Consider the following 7,860-nt stretch of genomic DNA (forward strand, 5'->3'; position numbering starts at 1 on the left):
TTTTGTAATTTTTTTAAATTAGAGGGACTAAATTTCTCAATTTTAAAATAAAGAGATCAAAATTTTGAATTGATGAAGACGGACTAAGGGCTTGTTTGGACAAACAACTTATTTAAGATCTTGTATAATAAGTTCTTATGTAATAAGAACTTATTATGGTATAAGTGCTTAAAATTCAATAAGTTCTTACATTTAGATATACATGTTAACAAATATTTATACAATTTTATAGTATTTAAATGTATCATTATTTAAGTACTTATAAGATGTTATTTCATTTTAAAAATTTAAAACATTACAAATTAAATTTTGACCAAAAGTAATATAAAATCATAAAAAGTAACTAAATAATTTTTAAAAATGACATTATACATCACAATAATATTAAAAATGATAAAAAAAATTAGAAAAGAAATGATACAACCAAACACTATAAAATATAGTTGCAAGTTTTTCTTTTTCATAATAGAGGAAATGTTGATTTTTGGGGAAGAGATTAAAAAAAAAAACTTAGAGAATAAGAGAAAAAAAATACAAAGAAACAAAATCTTTTGGTGAGATAAATGAAAACTTTTGGAATTAAGGAGTAATGAAAGAAATATAAAATATTTTCGAGTGAAAATATGAAAAAAATATATTTTTTTTTATGTGAAGAACAGGTTTCAAACTTAAGTATTTTTCAATAAGTTTTTGTATAAGCTAATTAAGTAATAAACTATACTAGACATCTTATTAAAATAAATTCAAAATATCTTATATATGTGTTACTCATAAGATATTTTATAAGTTTATTTAAACACTCTCATAAATATTAATAAAATAAGATAAATATAAATAAATTATCCATAAATTTTTCTAAATGGAGTCTAAGAATGCAGTTTAGTCTAAATTCAATTTAACAAATAATATATTTTTTAAAAAAATAAATAAATGGTAATTATAAAATTACATAATTATCAGTATCCAATTTATTTAAAATTTGAAATGGGTGATATATATATATATATATATATATATATATATATTACGAAATTCAACATATTTTTTTTAATAAAATTTAATATATATCACTATTAGAAAAGTCTCATTTTCTTGCGAATTTTTCTAAAAAAAATATTTTCATTTTTTTTGTGAATTTTCTTGCAATAATAATTTCACAATTTTTTTTTGCAAATTTATTTGCAAAAAATATTTTACAGGAATTTGTTACAAATTTTTTTTATGAAAAATAATCTACAAGAAAATTTTGCTATAATTTTAATGATCATAAAAAAAATATTTTTCATTGTAAAAATTTCTAGAAAATGTTGTAATAATTTTATTTTGTTTCTTATGGATTTTCTTGTAGAAATAAATTCGCAAGTAATGTTTACTAAATGGTAAAAAAATTACGCAAGTAACTTTTCCTACAAATTTTCCTGCCAATTTCAATCTGTACGAAAAATAAAAAAATGTTTAAATTTATAAGTTTAATAATTAAAAGATTTTTAATTAAAAAAATATTATTTTACTAAATTATTTAAAAATATATCATTTTAATTAAATTTTATTTTTTTATTTTAATTAAATTAAATATATAAAATTTTATAAATATGATAAATTAATGATAATGAGTTTTGATTTAATGATAATTTATAAGATTTTAAAATTAAAAGTATTTACTTAATAAAATATTATTTTACTAAATTATTTATATATATTTCATAAAAATTAATTTTAATTCAAAATATTAGTAAATTAAATATTTATTTAATTAAATGTATAAATTAATGATGATATGTTTTAATTTAATGATAGTCTTTAAAATAAAATTATTTAATAAAAAACTAGTTTTTAAGAATATTAAATATTTTAAGAGTTAAAATAATTTATAATAATATAATTTTTTTGTTTAATATAATAAATTAATTTTCTTTTCAAAGACATGATCTAATTATAACATTTAAAGAAAACCTCAAGTGTCAAGTCGATTAGAAATAAAATAATTAAAGAGTACACACGTTGGGACAACACTCACCTTAGAATTTAATTTTGTATAGTTGAATGTTAAACCTATAATCTACAATCTAAGAGTTTAAAAGGTTATGCCGCATTTTAAATTCACAATAAACTTTTTGTAATAACTTTTTTGTAAAAATATTTCCTATATAAAATTTCTTGCAAAAAAATTCGTAGGAAATTTTCTAACAATTTTTTTTTCGCAACAAAAATTTCTTGCGAATTTTAAATTCCAAAAAACATATTATCCAAGAAGATATTATTTGAAGAAAAAATTTCATAAAAATAATGTTTCCTACGAATTTTTATACAAAATTCGCATGAAAAATTATATATAATAAAAAAAATTCTAGTAGTATATAAAAAAATTATTAAATACTACTAATTTCACTAAGAGTTATTCATAAAGTAACTTCATCCCTGCACTTTTGTTGTACGTATATGTATTAATATATAGGTGTGTAGATAACATAATTCAAAGCATCTTCTCTGCTTGATTCTTGCTGTGAAGTAACAAATGGATCCATAATTTTTGCTTTACTTCCAACATTGGAAAATAATATAATATCAATAATAAAAATTGTATACCAAACACCCAAATGAATCGAAGGTTCCTCAAAAACCCAAATCTAAATGGCCTTCTCAGTAGCTTTCTCTACTTCCTACTGCACTCTCCAAAGTAGCATATTGTGTGCCCAAAAATCAAATCCACAATCCCTGAAGACCTCATCGTTATTCCCACCTGGGAAGAAACTCTTCCACCAACCTCTAAGGTACAAAGACTTTTCTCCCAAGAGAGGTGCTGGTGAAATCAAGGCATCAATTAAGTGGGAAAAGGGCTACAAAAAAGTTGAGGTCTTCAGTAAGGAGCATCTTGCTGTGTCATTGGCTTATGATGTTGCCCAGCTCTCTAACAAATACACAAGAGAGAGAGGTGCTTTCACTGTTGTTTTGTCCGGTGGGTCACTCATCAAGTATCTCAGGTGAGTATATTAAATACAAGTTTAGAAGTATTTTTAAGGTGTTTTTATTTTTTTTTAAAAAATAGATATGCTAAAGCATTACTATATGGAAAAGAGATCTTAATTAGGTTAATATCTCAATCCACACCAATCATCTGCAGCATATTAAAATAGACTGAAAAATAAAATAAAATAAAAGTATAAGTAAGAGGACCAAACCAAAATCCACGACAAAAATGTAAAGGAAAAAAGAAAAAACAAATGAATGATAGGCCAAAAGTCATTATACAACATCAAAGCATGGAGTCCAGTTTAATATAAAAACAAGCTAACTTGTGCCACAAATCAGGATAATTTGGAGGATTTGGCTCTCCGTGATCGGAAAAGGTTTTTTGAGCTTAGGAATCTGAACTTGTGAGACCCTCTTTTCCCACCATATCTACATGCTGCAAAATCCAGGGGAAATTCAGTCTAATCTGGATTGTATAATTCAACGGCTGCCTTAATAAAAATAAATAATTTTTTCAAGTAGAAAAGGTTTTAGGAGCTCTTCTAACTTGTATTCAGTCATGTTTTATATTACGTTGATTCTTGGGATAGAGTTGTGTCATTTTGATGAAAGTTCATGTAGTAACATTTTTATTTTTCCAAAGTTATCTCAAGAAGTTTCTTGTTGTTTCAGTAATAAACTTCAATTTTGGGCTTTGAATTTGGAATGCAATGTTCTACTGGTTTCCAAATTTAAGAAATTATCAAATAAATTTCTAGAATATTAAAAAAGTCTTTTAATTTAACTTCTTACTATCATTTTGTTCTATGAAAATATATATCAATATAATCATTTTAGTCTCACATTTTTTTTGGTACTTTGAATTTAATGTTATTGTCAATATGCACTTTTAAGGATTTATTTTACTATTTCTTATTAGTTTCATAGACTATTATATTAGTGCTTTCAACATTCAAAATTGAGTGTTTCCCCTCTCTCTCTCTTTCTTGTTACATATCTCAAGAAGTTTAAAAATTAAGTAATTATCTTTAATAAATTAAACTAAAAATAATACTACCGATCGACATGCATGATGCCAGGACTCAAACCTGAATTGCCACCACATTTTAAGTATGTAATACGAGCAAAGTTTTATCATGCTTTTTATGTTGAAATTTCAGGAAATTGGTTAGAACCTCCCTATATCGATTCCATAGAGTAGTCAAAATGGCATGTTTTCTGGGTGGACGAGAGAGTCGTGCCAAAGGATAACTTAGAAACTAATTACAAGCTTGCCTATGACGGGTTTCTCTCTAAGGTATTTGATTTGACTTTTATATATATGCCCTATATTATTTAGCTTGAACAAGAATTAATGAGTATAATTTAATTAAAATTCATTATTTTGATTGTGATGCTAAAATTTTTACATTATATAATTTAACTTTCTCTCATACTCATTTTAATATGATTAAAGCAACTTTAATGAGAGTTGTTTGTCCCATGAAGTAACTCAAGTCCTGGTTTCTTATCATTAGAGGACTCTGGCCTGACAACATGAGTTGCTTGAAGAAGAGAGAGAGTTGCTTTCTCAAGCAACCGTTCCTTACCAGATTTCAAGCAAATTTTATGGAACATATTTCAGAACGTTTCGAAAATAATAATGATGAAAATTAATTTCGTATAATGTCTATGTATTTATTATTATTTTATTTTATTTTTAATATTTACTTATTGTATATTTTTTTCTCGTATTTTATTTTTTTCATTGTAGTGCAATTACGTTTTTTAATAAAAATTTAAAATTGGTTCATAAATGATTAGAAAAAAAATTCTAAAAGTTAAATTTTTTAAAGTTTCTTACCATTGGAGTAAATTTGTGTTCGAGTTGCTTAATACTGACATGGCACACTCAGGACCACTTTTTCATTTTTCAATGCATGAAGCAACTCAAATGAGTTGCTTCCATTAGAGATGCCCTTAATGTTAGATTATTAATATAATAAGAGTTTATTTTTTTCATATATTGTGTATAATTTTTAAAATAATTATTATAAAAGTTAATAATTTTTAATTACATAATAATTCATAATTAAAAGAAAGTATAAAAATCTTTTAAACTACTAGTATATTACAATTAATTAAATTCTATGCGGATGTTATGCACTTTTTCTTAACCATTTTGATTTCTTAATGCACTTTAATTTTATGAGTTTCTCAATGTGATGTAGAATTAATTTTTTTATAATTATTTTTCAACAAAGATAACTTGTTGTGTTCTTAATTCACTTTGGATGGTTTGCAAAGTAGACTCATTTTCTTCCTTTTATACGAAAAGATCTTAGTTTTTAGTACTTCAATGATAAAAAAACAAAAAACAAAAAAAACAAAAATACAAGAACCAGATTTTATTTTATGAACTTATAAGCGACTTTCGTTGGAGATGAACTAACTTTACACACACATGGTGAAGCAATTAATTAAAAACTCACCTTTTTCATTGTTGTTTTGAAAGGTGCCGATTCCTCGGGTAAATATTTATGCCATTGATGATGCCTTGCCAGCTGATGGGGCAGCTGATGTTTATGAAACAACTCTGAAACGGTTGATGAAAAGTAACGTGGGGCGCGCTTCTTCATCTTTAGGAAAGTATCAGTAAAATACTAATGTGGACATTACTTTAACAAATATTTACTGGTCAATTGGATGGTATTTATTTTAGGTTTTTCTCAATATACTGAAATTAGATAAAATTTCACTAAATTATAATTTTAATTAGTCCTTTAACTTATTATTTAGATTCATTTTAGTCTTTTATATATTAAAATGTTTTATTTTTTTTATTTAAATTAATTTGATCTTTTTAAAATAATGAACATCTTCAATTTTATGATATGATTTTGAATCAATTTTTAAATAATTCAAGAGGCAAAACTTATAACATTAGTAAGACACAAAATACAAGCCTTAGTAAGGTCCAAACACTACAATAAAAATGCAAATTATTGACAGATAATTTCCGACGGATATAAATCCGTCAAAAATTTATGTTTCTAACGGATTTTACTGATGAAAAAAATTCAGTATATTGATGGAAGAAGGATGATCAATGAGAGGACTCCACGGATCTTAGTTCTTCAAAGGCCTAGGCTTGGATGGTGGTGGTGACCAAAAATTGAGGAACGATAAAAGGTGTTTGATGGAATGCTTGAGAGGTACTCTAGGGTTTGCCTCACTCCAAGTTAGATGAAGGCCACTCCTAGGGTTTTTACTCAAGGTGGAGATAGGTAGGGTTCTTGGCTGAAAATGACCAAGAGAGACTAAGAAAAATATAAAGGCCCAAAAGGCTCACTCTATATTAATTTCCAAAGTATTTACAAGGAGGCTAGCCTAGGGTATTTATAGAAGGGAGGGTGCATTTAGGGTTACATTTGAGAGTGCATGGCCAAGTAATGCAATCCAAATGCACTTCAAATGAAACCTAAATTAACCCTAGATGCTACTTGGTGGCCAAGGATGAAATCTTTGGGTTTGGTTAAGCTACATCTAGGTGCATGATAAGACTATGCAACCTAGGTGCCCTCCACTTGGGCCTAATCCTTGCCAAGTCCAAAAATAAATCCAATGCCACCAAAAAACATGTCTAGGCCTAGTTTGCAACCTCAATAAAATACCCTAGCTATAAAATAAAATCCTATAATCTAAGACACCCCATAATATACAAGGGTAAAAATGGGAAATACAAGTAAAAAAATAAATCCTATAACTAAGGTACCCAAAGTACAAGGGTAAAATAGGAAACTAAAGACAAGGTCAAAAATAGGAATAAATCCTATACTAATAAAAACTTAGGAGCTAAGGCCCAAAAGTAGTCCCATTTCTCTTATGGTTTTCAAAACTAACCCATTCCTCTTGCCTCCTTTAATATATCACCTCTTGGTCTTCTTGGCCGTAGTGTAATTCCATCACGCTCAACATAAAGCTAGACCTGATTGATGAAGCCAGAGATAGAGCACTCATTAACATGGAAGCTTGTAGAACAAGAATAGCCAGGAGATTCAAAACCAAAATTAAACCACGCGAATTTCAGCCAGGAGACTTAGTTTGGAGGGTTACCGGAGAAGCCAGAAAGAACAAAGCACAAGACAAGTTAGCACCCAACTGGGACAGACCCTTTCGCGTATTACATAACCTGAACAACGATGCCTACAAACTTGAAGAGTTCATAGGACGAACCATTCCATGAACTTTAACGCCACCCACGTGAAACATTATTATAGCTAGGTCTTTCAAATATGTATGACTGTTTTGGTGCACTCTTTTCCTTCCCCAGCTTTTTTCCTCTTGTAAGAAAATGTGAAAGAGGTTTTACTAGGAAAGGTTTTTAACGAGGCACCCCATTAATGAAACATAATTTAGGTTCACCTTGCAACTAGTTCTCCTTTCCTATAACATATTCCCTCCCGAGCACCCCTGCTCGGCTAAGGATGCCCATTAATTCCCTACCAAGAACAAGCTCAGTTAAGGATGATAACATATTCCCTCCTGAGCTCCCTTGCTCGACTAAGGATGTCCATTAATTCCTTACCGAGCACAAGCTCGGTTAAGGATGATAACATATTCCCTCCTGTCAAAATCGTGATTGGCGTTGTGTATTTTAGGAAGTTTTATATTTGCTATGCTGTATTTCTGTAACGGCCTTATGCTACCATTATTAGATTTATTTATGCAGGATTAATCCCATAATCATAGGGATTTGTCTCCTTAGAATTAACTGTCCATATTTCCTAAAATAGGCTGCAGATTCATGTATATATATAGAGGTTTAATAACCTCATAATATCAAAAGAGAGAATATTATTCCTTCTAAATTTAAGATGGTATCAGAGCTCCCGATCCTTGGGAGTCTCT

At 27.6% G+C, this 7,860-nt stretch overlaps 1 pseudogene; it reads left to right on the forward strand.

Annotated features, from left to right (window-relative positions):
• The first annotated feature begins 2,380 nt into the window (after positions 1 to 2,380).
• LOC109807037 (putative 6-phosphogluconolactonase 4, chloroplastic) lies at positions 2,381 to 5,719 on the forward strand (annotated as a pseudogene).
• The last annotated feature ends 2,141 nt before the right edge of the window (positions 5,720 to 7,860 follow it).

The sequence above is a fragment of the Cajanus cajan genome, chromosome 8, assembly GCF_000230855.2.
Source record: "Cajanus cajan strain Asha chromosome 8, NIPB_CcT2T_4, whole genome shotgun sequence".
Lineage (NCBI taxonomy): Eukaryota > Viridiplantae > Streptophyta > Magnoliopsida > Fabales > Fabaceae > Cajanus > Cajanus cajan.